The sequence below is a fragment of the Quercus lobata genome, chromosome 1, assembly GCF_001633185.2.
Source record: "Quercus lobata isolate SW786 chromosome 1, ValleyOak3.0 Primary Assembly, whole genome shotgun sequence".
Lineage (NCBI taxonomy): Eukaryota > Viridiplantae > Streptophyta > Magnoliopsida > Fagales > Fagaceae > Quercus > Quercus lobata.
The window spans coordinates 48,002,027-48,015,301 of record NC_044904.1 but is presented as its reverse complement, the minus strand read 5'-3'; positions in this window follow the sequence as shown (position 1 = coordinate 48,015,301).

The window sequence follows — 13,275 nt, the reverse complement described above, 5'->3', positions numbered from 1 at the left end:
TCATTAACTTGTACACCACAGAGTTGAACTGGTCCTCTAAATCCTCAGAGGTTTCTAATTTCTCTTGCTGCTTCTTTTCAGACGAAGATAGAGCTAGGATTGATTGTGATGTGACGGTGGATGAAATTAGAGCAAATCTTTGGGCACTCAAACCATTTAAAGCACCAGGTCCCGATGGTCTTCATGCGGGATTCTACCAACATTTTTGGACAGAGGTTAAAAATTCTGTTTGTGAGGAGATTAAAGGAGTTTTTATGCATGGTGTAGTGCCAAGTTATCTAAATGAAACGTTGATATCCTTGATTCCGAAATGCCAAAATCCTGAATCATTGAGCAATTATAGGCCCATCAGTTTGTGCAACTCGATTTATAAAGTGATTTCGAAGATCATTGTGGCCCGAATTAGACCCCATCTTAGCAACTTGATTTCTCTTGTGCAAACGGCCTTTGTGCCTGGCCGAAGAGGAACCGACAATGTTATTATCGCCCAAGAACTCTTTCATACCTTGGACAATAAAAAGAAGGGAAGAGTAGGCTACATGGCTATCAAGTTGGATTTAGAAAAAGCCTTTGATAGGCTTGAATGGAGTTTTGTGCATAAAGTGTTAGAAGCTTTCCATTTCCCTCCTAAACTTACAAAGATCATAATGAGCTGTATTGCGACCTCAAGCATATCCATTTTGGTCAATGGGGGTGCCTTACATTCTTTCGAGCCGTCTAGGGGTATTAGACAAGGAGACCCCTTATCCCCGTACATTTTTATCTTATGCTTGGAGTACTTGGGTCACCTCATTGAGCAAAAGTGTGTTAATGGAGTTTGGACACCTTTGAAGGCTTCCAAGAATAATTTGGGAATTTCTCACCTCCTTTTTGCGGATGATATCTTATTATTTGGAAAGGTTGAACTTGTTGCCTGTGAAGCTATTGTGGAAGTGCTTGGGAAATTTTGTGTTGAGTCCGGCCAAAAAATTAGTTTGGAAAAGTCCCGTGTTTATTTTTCTCCAAATGTTAGTGATAGTTTAAAAGAGGAAGTATGTGATAAATTGGGCATCCGGGAAACCCATGAGATTGGAAAGTACCTTGGATTCCCGTTAAGGCATAGAGGGGCTACCCGTAATCCTTATAAGTTCATTGTGGAAAAGGTTATGGGTAAGCTTGCTGGATGGAAGGCAAAGTATTTATCTTTTGCTGGAAGAACGGTTTTAATCAAGTCTGTGATGGCTGCCATCCCCAATTATGTGATGCAAGGGGTGGCTCTACCAGTCCATGTTTGTGATAAATTGGATAAAATCAACCGGGACTTTTTATGGGGCTCCACTAGTGAGAAAAGGAGGATGCACATGGTTGGGTGGTGTAAAATTATAAAGTCCAAGGAAGAAGGGGGTTTAGGTATACAAGCGGCTAGGGCGAAAAATATTGCGCTACTCTCTAAATTAAATTGGAGAATGTACCATGAACAAGATGCATTATGGACTAAGGTGTTGCTTAATAAATATTGTTCTAACTCGAGAGCAAGATTGAAAGATCCGGAAAAACTCCCTTCCTCACCCAATTGGAAAGCCATAAACTTAGGGTTCCCTATCTTTAAGAAAGGTATTAGGTGGGGTATTGGCAATGGTCATGGTGTGAGAGCTTGGCTGGATAGTTGGATTAATGGAGAGTCTCTTCGCGACATGATAGAGGGGCCTTTAAGGCAAGAGGATGTTGAGTTGACTATGGCTGATTTGTGTTGTAATTATGATTGGAAATGGGACATTATATCCTTTGAATTACCTGATTCAATTAAAAATAAAGTGAAAGCTATCCCACTTCAACTCTTTGAAAGTAGGAAAGACTCTATCATGTGGAAATATTCCAAAGATGGTGAATTCTCCACTAATTCAGCCTATCAATTAGCTAACCAATTTGAACCAGAGGAAAATCAGTTTAAAGAACAGTGGATCTGGAAATTGGATATACTCCCTAAGATAACAAGCTTTCTTTGGCTTTGTGTTCATGGTAGCATACCGGTGAAGAGTGTTCTGGCTGCTAGAGGTATTAATTGTGATAAGATGTGTCCTATTTGCAAGCAGCAAGAGGAAACTATTGTACATATGCTGCGTGACTATGAGGTTGCGCATGATTTGTGGTGCAAGTTGGGAGTTCCTTATCCTCATATAAACTCCTTTAATGAAAACCTTGCTAATTGGCTAAGAATAAATAGTTTGAGTACTATTAGGCATAACACACATATTCCTTGGTGCACAGTTTTTTTATATGCGGTTTGGTCTTTATGGAAAAATAGGAATATTGTGATGTTTGATAATAGTATACCAAATCCTAGGCTAGATAAATTCTGCCTTGGTCAAGCAAGGGAATTCCACTTTTGTGTGAGTAAGTCCAGCCAAGTTTCTTCCAAAATTTCCATTCCTATTAGATGGAATTTACCTCCAGTTGGCTGGCACAAGCTAAATACTGATGGTGCTTCTATAGGGAATCCGGGTAAGGCGGGTGGTGGAGGAGTTATTAGGAACTTTCATGGAGATTGGGTCAAGGGGTATTCAAGATCAATTGGGTATACCACTAGTGTGCTAGCTGAATGGTGGGCATTGAGGGATGGGCAGATTTTGGCCATACAATTGGGCATAAACCAGCTAGAGGTGGAACTTGATGCTAAGGTGATTGTGGAGCTGCTCAATGGTTCTAAATGTCCTAACCGGAGTTACTCCCCTTTGCTGAATGATTGCAGGTACCTCTTGGCAAGACTTGTGCAAGTACGGGTGGGGCATATATATAGAGAGGCGAATCAATGCGCTGATCTTTTAGCTAAAAGGGGTTGTACTATGCAGGAAATTTTTTTTGTTTTTGATTCCCCCCCCCCCCTGCTGATATGTATATATTGCTTAACTCTGATAAAAATGGGTTGTATCATTATAGGCATGTTGCCAATACGCTGGCCTCTATAGGTAGGTTGTAATGTTTTGTGCTGGTTTTTTTTAATATCTACCCTATTAACCAAAAAAAAAAAAACTTTCAATCACCGTCTTTGACAACTATTGCATCAAGTGCAATACTTTATGTAATGCCTCTTATCTCAATCTGTAGTTTTGATTAGGATTGAGATATGCTATTAGGCTATTAACTCATATGGAGGAGGGAGGTGTAATAAGAGCTAATAGCCAAATATTTGTTAATGATATGGGTTGTCTCCCACTTATTATTTGTTGTAGCAGGACATGGATTGTGTGTAATTGCTAAAGATACTATACTTTTATCCTTTTCTTTTTCTTTTCTTTTTTTGGTGATGCTAAGAGTATCCACAGTAGTGGAGTTAAAAATTTAACTTTTTAACTTCACCAAAAGTTATTTTATCTATTTTACCTATACACATACTACAGCAGTGGATCTATTTTAGCTTTTAACACAATTAAATAATATAAACATCACAATAAAATAATATAACCACTACAATAAAATAATATATCTCACTCCTAAAAAAAATCCAGAACACCAACCACAACCACCTCTACCATCAGCCACAACCACAACCACACCTACAACCACCACCACCACCAGAAACAGCAGTCCACAAAAAAAAAAAAAAAAAAAAAAAAAAACCCAAATCTCCAATCTTTTTCCTCAACCCAAACTAAACAAAATCACCAATCACAAACAAGCACAACCACGAGCAAGCACTCTAATCGACGGCGTGGGTCTGAGCTGATCGGCGGCTTGGGACGGTTGGTGGGTTTGAGGCTGAGAGAGTTGATCGGCGGTGGGGTCTGAGCTGATTGGCGGCTTGGGACAGCATTGAAACAGAGGTGAGAGTTTGAGATCGGTGGCGGTGACATTGATGGTGACTTTGACATTGACGATGACGGATGGTGGATGGCGGTGACGTTGACGATCGGTGGTGGCGACATTGACGATGGTCAGGTTGGCGGCGATCAGAGTGAGCTTGAGACTTGAGATTCAGTGAATGAAGAGACTTGAGCTTTAGTGAATAAAGAGAGAGTGAATGAGACCGAAGTGAATGAGAGAATGAATAAAAAAAGAAGCAAGTTGTACCGGCTGAATAAAAAATTACTTTTTTTTTAGCTCCAAGCTACAATGCACATCTATCTATAAATGTGCACTATAGCAATTTAGCTAAAAAATTTAGCTATTGCTCCACTGCTGCATGGGGTTTTTTTGTGGTTTGGGACATCTAAAATTGCAATAAAGCTATTTAACTCCACTGCTGCAAGTGCTTGAATAGATTTTATATATTTTGATGATGCTTACACTTGTTGAGGCAATGATGGGTAATTCTACCGTACCCCCAAAAAAAGGGGTACAGTACCCACTAGTAGGCAACCTGCTATATCATGTTACCAAATCCTCACATTTGATGGTTTCATGCTCACATTGTGCAGTTTCAACATTATATGTGACAGTTCTTTTGACACATTCGATGGTTCCCTTATTTTTTTTATCGCATTTGATGGTTCCATCCTCACATTGTGCAGTTCTAACTAGGGGTGTTCGCAATGCGGTTTTTGGCCATTCTTAGTGCGGTGCGGTTTAACTAAAAACATAACTGCATCGCACCTTATTTTTGCGGTCACATGTGCGATGCGTTGCGATTTAGAGTTTAGCCAAAATCATAACTACACCGCACCTCATTTTTGCAATCATGTGTGCAATGCTATGTATAAGATGTGGTTTGAACGGTTCGAAGGCAATATATTTCTCAAATTTTGGGCTTCTCCTACCTAGCCCAAAACTAATTTTTCCCTTTGTTTTAGGCCAAGTTTTAAACTATTGAGTTAGTTTTTCTTTATTTTGGGCTGATTTCTTAGTCAACACTTGCTAGAGTTATCAAACTATTTTTTATTTTTTGAAAACTAGGATTATTAAACTATTAATAATATATTTAATATTAAAAATAAATAAATATATTAATATATAAAGAGGGTGCGGTATGGTGCGGTTTATGCAGTTTTCTTATTATAAAATTGCAAACCGCACTGCATTATGTGGTGCGATGCGCTGTTATTTGCAGTGCAGTGCGGTTATGCCATTTTGTGGGAGGTTTTGGTGTAGTTTTTGCAGTTTGTGTGGTTTGGTAAACACCCCTGATTCCAACATCACATTTAACAGTTCTTTTGTCACATTCGATAGTTCCATTTTTTTTCTCACATTTGACGGTTTCATTTTCACATTTTGCATTTCCAACATCACATTTGACAATTCTTTTGTCATATTTAGTGGTTTTCCTTCTTCTTTTTTTTTTCTCGCATTTGACTATTTCATCCTTACATTGTGCAGTTCCAATATCACATTTGACTGTTCTTTTGTCACATTTGATGGTTCTCCTTTTTTTTTTTCTCACATTTGATAATTTCATCCTCCCATTGTGTAGTTTCAATATCACATGTGACAGTTCTTTAGTCACATTCGATGTTTCGCTTATTTTTTTCTTACATTTGACAGTTTCAACCTCACATCATGCAATTTCAACATTACATGTGATAGTACTTTTATCATATTTGATGGTTCCTTTTTTTTTTCCTCACATTTGACGATTCCATCCTCGCATTGTGCAGTATCAATATCACATGTGACTATACTTTTGTGGCGATCAGAGTGAGCTTAAGACTTGAGATTCAGTGAATGAAGAGACTTGAGCTTCAGTGAATGAAGAGACTTGAGCTTCAGTGAATGAAGAGAGAGTGAATGAGAGAATGAATAAAAAAATAAGCAAGTTGTACCGACTGAATAAAAAATTACTTTTTTTTTAGCTTCAAGCTACAGTGCACATCTATCTATAAATGTGCAATGTAGCAATTTAGCTAAAAAATTTAGCTATTGCTCCACTGCTGCATGGGGTTTTTTTGTGGTTCATTTTTTTTTTCCTCACATTTGATGGTTGGGTAATTCTATGGTACCCTTTCTTTTTTTAAGGGTACAGTATCTACTAATTGGCAACCTGCTATACCAAGTTACCAAAACGTCACATTTGACGGTTCCATCCTCACATTGTGTAGTTCTAATATCACATGTGACAGTTCTTTTGTCACATTTGGTAGTTCTCTTTTTTTTCCTCACATTTAACAGTTTCATCCCCACATTGTGCAATTCCAGCATCACATGTGACAGTACTCTTGTCATATTTGATGGTTCCTTTTTTTTTTCCCCTCACATTTAACGATTTCATCCTCACATTGTGCAGTATCAACATTACATGTGACTGTATTTTTGTCACATTTGGTAGTTCCTTTATTTTTTCTCATATTTGACGATTTTATCCTTATATGGTGTAGTTCTAACATCACATGTGACTGTTTTTTTTGTCACATTTGGTGGTTCTTTTTTTTTTCTTTTTCTTTTTTCTCACATCTGGTGATTCCATTGTCACATTCAGCAGTATTCACATCACATTTGATAGTACTTTTATCACATTTGGTGGTTCCCTTATTATTATTTTTTTTCACATTTGACAGTTTCATCCTCTCATTATGCAGTACCAACATCACATGTGATTGTATTTTTGTCACATTCAATGATTCATTTATGTTTGGTGGATCCTTTATTATTATTATTATTATTGTTTTTTCACATTTTATAGTTCCATTGTCATATTAGGCAATACCAACATCACATATGATTGTACTTTTGTCACGTTTGGTGATACCCTATTTTTTTCTCACATTTGACAGTTCTATTGTCACATTGGGCAATATACCAACATCACTTTTGACTATACTTTTATTACATTTGGTGGTACAATTATTTTTTTTCTCATATTTGACAATTATATTATCACATTGGGCAATACCAATATTACATCTGACCATACTTTTGTCACATTCGGTGGCACTCTCATTTTTTTTTTCTCACATTTGAATATTTCATCGTTACATTGAGCAGTACCAATATGATATCTGATCATACTTTTGTCACATTTGGTTGTACCCTTTTTTTTCCCTCACATTTAACAGTTCTATGTTAACATTGGGTAGTACTAACATCACAACATAACAAACAACTCCCTTAAGTTGGGCAATTGATTTTGGCATGCCTTTTTCAATGATAGAGGTCCAAAATAAAAGGTTGAGAGAAATCCTATTTGAAATTCTATGAGAACTTTCCTCAAGCACTTGGCATGCCTTCTTTTTAAACCCATGATTGAGTTGTCCTTGCAAAGAGCATGCCAACTCATTAAAACAACCAAGGCAAGTCAGTCATACAATATCACAAAATTGCAACAATAATTATCTCATGTGTTTGGTTTTCAATTGTTGTTAGATAGCAACATAATTTGATATTCAAAAACCTCATTGTGGGCATTCTTTTAGGTCCTGGTTTTCTTTGTAAGTGTGTGAATATTAATATGAAATTTTGAACCAAACATGAGCTGGTGAATATGCAATCCAACATCCTCAATGAAACTTAGAATCTTAATGACTTCTTGTAATCCAAATCGACCTTCAAAACCAACAACAGCCAAACTAAAGCAATTATTAATCTGATTAGTAACAGGGAATAAAAGTTAAGATAATTCACATATATCTCATATGTTGTTGTCAAAGAAACCATAATAATTGTTTATTAGTACTAAAATCAACTTAGTCGGAGAAAAAAGAGAAAGAGAGAGTGATCTTTTTGACGGCCTAGTTAACACCATCGTTGGCGCAGAGAGCGGCTAGAATTGAAATACTCTGTTTCATATTTTGTGGGTCTTGCCTAGGGATTTGTTTAGCAGTCATGGCTCTGGTCTTGTAGTTTAGTAGTTGGTTTGGAAGAGAAAGAAGTTGAGAGAGAACGGATCAAAATCCTCTTGATTTTTAGAGTACTCTATCACATAGAATTTTTAGAATCCTAACCTTTCATTTTGCAATTAATAGTTGAGATCTTGCCATATCATTAATTTACAAATAAATAATTTAAAATAATGATTCCACGTCAACAATTTAGGAAAAATTAATTGACAAGTCAGATTTTCATAATTTTATATTATTTTAGTTATAAAAAAAAAAAAAAAAAATCCAATTGCACGGCCATGCCACCAGCTTGTCTCCATCAAGTAAGTTCTTGCCACCGGCGACAATACAGAACTTGGGATCAAGATGCCGACCCAAATGTTTAAAAAAGAAATTAAACAATATTCCTTCAAATCACTATAATCATGATCTTAAAGTGTCCCGTTGATAAATTGGAGTTGTTTGGATGCTCTAGAGAGTAATAATGTCCAACTCATAAATCTGTGGGTGGGTTCTCACTTCTCATCTTCAAACTTGCTTGACTCGGCCCACCATCTCTTCCTTTTTTGCACGAACAGCTTCGAGAGAGAGAGAGAGAGAGTTGTGTGGTTAAGATCACATCTTGATCAAGATCTCTGCTGTCGCCATTGCTGAGATTTCGACGGAGACAAGCCTACGTTGTCAGTGTCGGCACAACAATGACAACGGAATGGGTCTTACATCTTACATCTTACATCTGAGACAAGCCTACGCCCTCAGTCCTCAGAGAGAAGAAGCTTATAGATATACAGAAGCGTTCTGAAGCGTAGCGTAGGAAGAAAAGTGATTTTTTTTCCCTTTGTTTATATACATGACCTGCTTTACCAGTAACAAGCATTCCCTAAAATTAAATTAAGGCTTGAGTTCAAAACATCACTAATTTATGGCCGTTTGATACATAAATTTAAATACATGTTTTCAGTTTTTAAACAATATTACATGTATTTTTATATATTTTTTCACTCACATGTATTTTTAGAAAACTAAAAATTATTATTTAAATACACGTACCAAACGGGCTCTTAATGATTCAGATTTAGGTAAGTATCATACCTCCTTAAAAAAAGGGGTACAATAGAATGACCTAGCAATGATAGGATTAAAAGTTAATTTGTATAAAAGTGAGATGGCTCTAATTGATTTGGTGGAGAACATTATAAAACTTGCTATTATTGTATTTTTTAAGGTAAAATATTTGTCAATGACCTATCTCGGTCTGCCATTAAATAAAAGTCCATATAAAATGAAACCCTATCCCTTAAGAGAAATTTGAGTGTTCGCTACTAGTTGGAAGAGGCTTTATTTGTCGAAAGGATGACATATATTGTTGAAAAATACACCTTCGAGTCTACCTACATAGTATTTATCCTTACTAGTATGGCCAACATGATTAAGAGATTGCAAAGGAAGTTCTTGTGGAGTGGCTTGGATTGCGATTGGAGGATTAGGGATACTATAGCTTACTACCTTTAACCAAGTTATGTTGGGGAAGTGGTTATGGCGGTTTGGGATAGAGGTTTGGAGAGGAGTGGGGAGCTTGTGTGCAACACCGATTCAAGGCACTCATAGATGTTGTCCATGGAATAGCATTGGAATTGTTAGAATTATGTGCCATAAAAAACAATACTATGTTTTTTATTTGATAATAAAATTTTATTTTCACATACATAATTTTTATAGGTATATTTCATCGTTTAAATGTGGCAAGTGAAGTCGCCTCTGTAAATAATAAAAAATCAAGTTAATGGTTAAGGAACCAAAGACAGGGAGTAATGATTTTTCATAGATTATTAAATTGTTATAGACTGTGGATATTAATTGAATACTAGCCTGTAATCTCATGTATATGCATGGATATACTTAAAAAATACACATTAAGATGCATAGTATAATTCCTATATATATAATTTAAATACTATTAATATATAGTCATTCTTATATTTTGTTAACTCTTTAAAAAATCTTATAAGAATATTAGTAGGTAGAAAATTTAAATTATCCATATTGTTTTTTGGGCAAAACTTAGATACAGCACCTTAGGTACTGTTCGCTAGGTACCCCCTTTTAAAATTTAGCCACCTGTCTATTCACTTAACATAGCAAACGTGCGTTAACGGTTAACATCCTTTTTTTCATATTTTTTTTCTTCTTTTTCTTTTTGGCCGTGTCCTTCAGATCTAAAAGCCAAAGTTCATGACACAGAATTTTCCTTCTTTCTCTCCTTCTTGTTTTTTTGGAAAAATTATCATTATCCCTTGTAGTAATTATTTAGAATCCACACTCCAATATGGAATTAAGATCAGTATCTTTGTCAGCCACCAAAGCCAAGCACCTACCGAGCCCAACCAGCTGTTCAAATTGCAAACCAAAGTTCAAATCTTTGAGATGAAAAGCTAGCAACCCCATCGACTTTCTGACTGTTTAAGGGTTAGATCGGGAAAAAGAACTATCAAGAGAGATCAAAAAAGAGAGGAACAAAGAAAGAAATAGAGATTGGCATCCAACAAATCATTCAATTGACAACGCGAAACACACGAGCCAGCTCTTTCCTCCTTTTGAAATCTTGATTTCTTCAAAATATAGAGGTCTGAGAGTGTGAGAAGAGGGACGTTGGTCTTCAAAATCTGGGCCATGAACTCTAGTTTTCACACGTCTAAAGGAGAAGGCCAAAAAAAAAAAAAAAAGAGGAAAAATGTTAACTGTTAACGCACGTTTGCTCCGTTAAGTGAATAGACAGGTGGCTAAATTTTAAAAAGGGTAACTAACGAACAGTACCTAAGGTACTGCATCTAAGTTTTGCCCTTGTTTTTTTTTTTTAAATTATTAATTCTTAAATTTTGATATTGTGAAGCACTTTTTTTTTCTTTTTTTTTTACATTTTTTATTTTTTTTTTGCTTGCTCATTTTCTAAGTGACAATTGCCTCCTTCATAATGTGCATTGTAACGAAATTGTTTTATTAATTTGGATTTAAAAAAAAAAATTTGAAATCAATATTTAAAATGAATATGTAAGTTAGAATAATATTATTATAAACATCTTTTGTGCAATTTAAACGTATTTGCTTGCTTGTTTTCTAATTAATAATTGTCTACTTTTATTTTTACGTAAACTTCACAATGTTAATAAGAAATTCTGAAGAAAAAAAAATCTATAAAAAAAGCATTCAAATTTTGAATGACACTTTTTTTTCCCCCATAAAAAATGAAGATAAACCTTGCAAAACACTTTACTGATAAATATTACGTAGTAGGAAATGTAAAGCAATGAACACAGCTGGGATTGCAATGCAATTTTCTACCATTGATACTGGACATGTGTCACATATTAGTCTAGTAGTTGGCAAAGCAAAAGAAGTAGCCATTGCAAAATTCCCCCTATGACCCCGGAAAACCAATTTGTTATGAGAGGGGGAGAAAGGAAACTGCAGATGTTAGAGCTATGAAATAATAAAACATAACAAACAAATTTCAATTGAATATAACTTTGGTTAATTCGGTGGTTCTGAATTCTAACACATAGAACCAAGTCAAACAAAGGAATAAATTAACTTGCATAGCATACACAACTAACAAAAAATTCAAATGGAGCAAATAATGCTTAGCCCGAAAACACATAACAAAGGTTTTCCAGACTCAAACATGCTAGTAGTATAAACTTAAAGGCTTTTAGTAAGCAATCAAAAAGAAAGAAGCACCACAAATTAATCCTCCGACCCACTCATATTTTATATGGTAATGATATAACAGGTACATTCAAAACAGGATTGGCAGGGAAAGTTCAAAAGGTATATATGTCCCATTCAAACTTGGTTTCTTCATGTGGACTTGGTAGGTACAAAAGGAGGAATTCATATGGCCAATAAACATCAACATAAAGGAACTGAAAAAAGAGGGGGTGGGGGATTAATTTGTGGTGCCGGACAAATTTACCGATAGTAATAATCAAACTGATCAGTCAACATAAATTTTCTATGCGAATTATCCAAAGCTCAAACCCTATGAATATGACCATCAATACATGTAACATTAATCATAGAAAAACTAATATATAAACATATAATTCAAAAAAAAAATTTCACAAAAAGAAAGGAAAACGTTTACTCACCTTTTCTTAGGAGTATGTGCTTTGTTTTGTTAATGGAGACTATGCTTTTTTTGATCTTCATCATACCACTAAAAAACAAACGATTGCACAAATTGCAGCCCAAATTGGGGAAAAAATAAGAATATGAAAGCAAGGGAGATAGAGAAAAACTACCTTCAATGCGTTTAAAAACTCAAAGCAAAGATTATGCATTTGAGAGATAGATGAAAGCTAAATGTGAAGATCTATGCGAGAGTGAAAGTTTGTGTTAGTTTTAACTTTTAGGTGGTGGAGGCGTAGGAATGTTTTTTTTTTTTTTTTTCGGGTGTGGAAAATGTGGCTGAATGTTTCTCGAAGGTTGTATGTTTATGCTTATATGAACATCAAATGGGATGGTAGGGATTTTTATAGTGTGCAAGTTAAATGTTTTTGCTTAGGTGAATGAACTTGATTATTGTGGTTTTCTAACTTTCGTGTTAGGTGTTAATGCATGCAAAAAAATTTAAAATTTTAGATAAGATATATAAGGACCACGTTTGAATCCCTGACCCAAAGGATGAACAGACTCAGGCCCAAAAAGCCCAAAACAATAAATTTGTTGAAAGTGAGTTGGAAAACTGGGCTAGAATGAGTTGGATGGCAAACAAAGTGGATTCAAGTGACAAGAACATAAAGATAAATGGATTTCAACTAAAGAAAGTCGTCCTCGGAGAGGTCCGAGGAAATCGGTTCTTGTATCTTTATCTTAACTATGATTACAAATTTATTTCCTGATTGCTACAGTGTTTCTCTTTTGATTTTTCCTCCCCCTTTTATGGAGGGTCTCTTGCATTATATAGTCCCCTTTGAACAATCTTGGTCCTCCACTTGTTGATCATCTAAGCCACTATTTGAGTGCTTGTCCCATCAGACACCTCTTTAGGCCCTCTGTAAGTTGGGGTAGCCAAGACAGCACTGTTCAGGGGTCCTCTCCACATTAATGTAGTCAGGAAGTTAGTTGCAGAGCATTTAATGCAGTGGCAGCAGCCTTTCCCTAGACATTTTTGGGTTTCCATCCCTCTTGTACGTTTATAATGCACATCCCTATTAGTGGAATTTCCTGAAAGGTCACCTTGAACGATAGGATATACATTAGACCTATGCTTGGCTTATCCAAGAAGACAATCCTCCTCGAACCACCTTCCCAACCTTTCCAATTGCACGTTACTTATGGGACTTTGAACTTAATGCCTTCACTACTGCTTATTTGTCCTCGGACCCATCAACGTCCTCGGCCAAAGCCCAAGGCCCTATATACAATCCTAGGCGCTTATCCCCACAAGATACATGACGCAAAATTAACTATCCAATTTAGAATTTAAATTATATTTTCTCTCGGTTTTGATTTTATAAATAAATAAATAAATAAATATATATATATATTTATA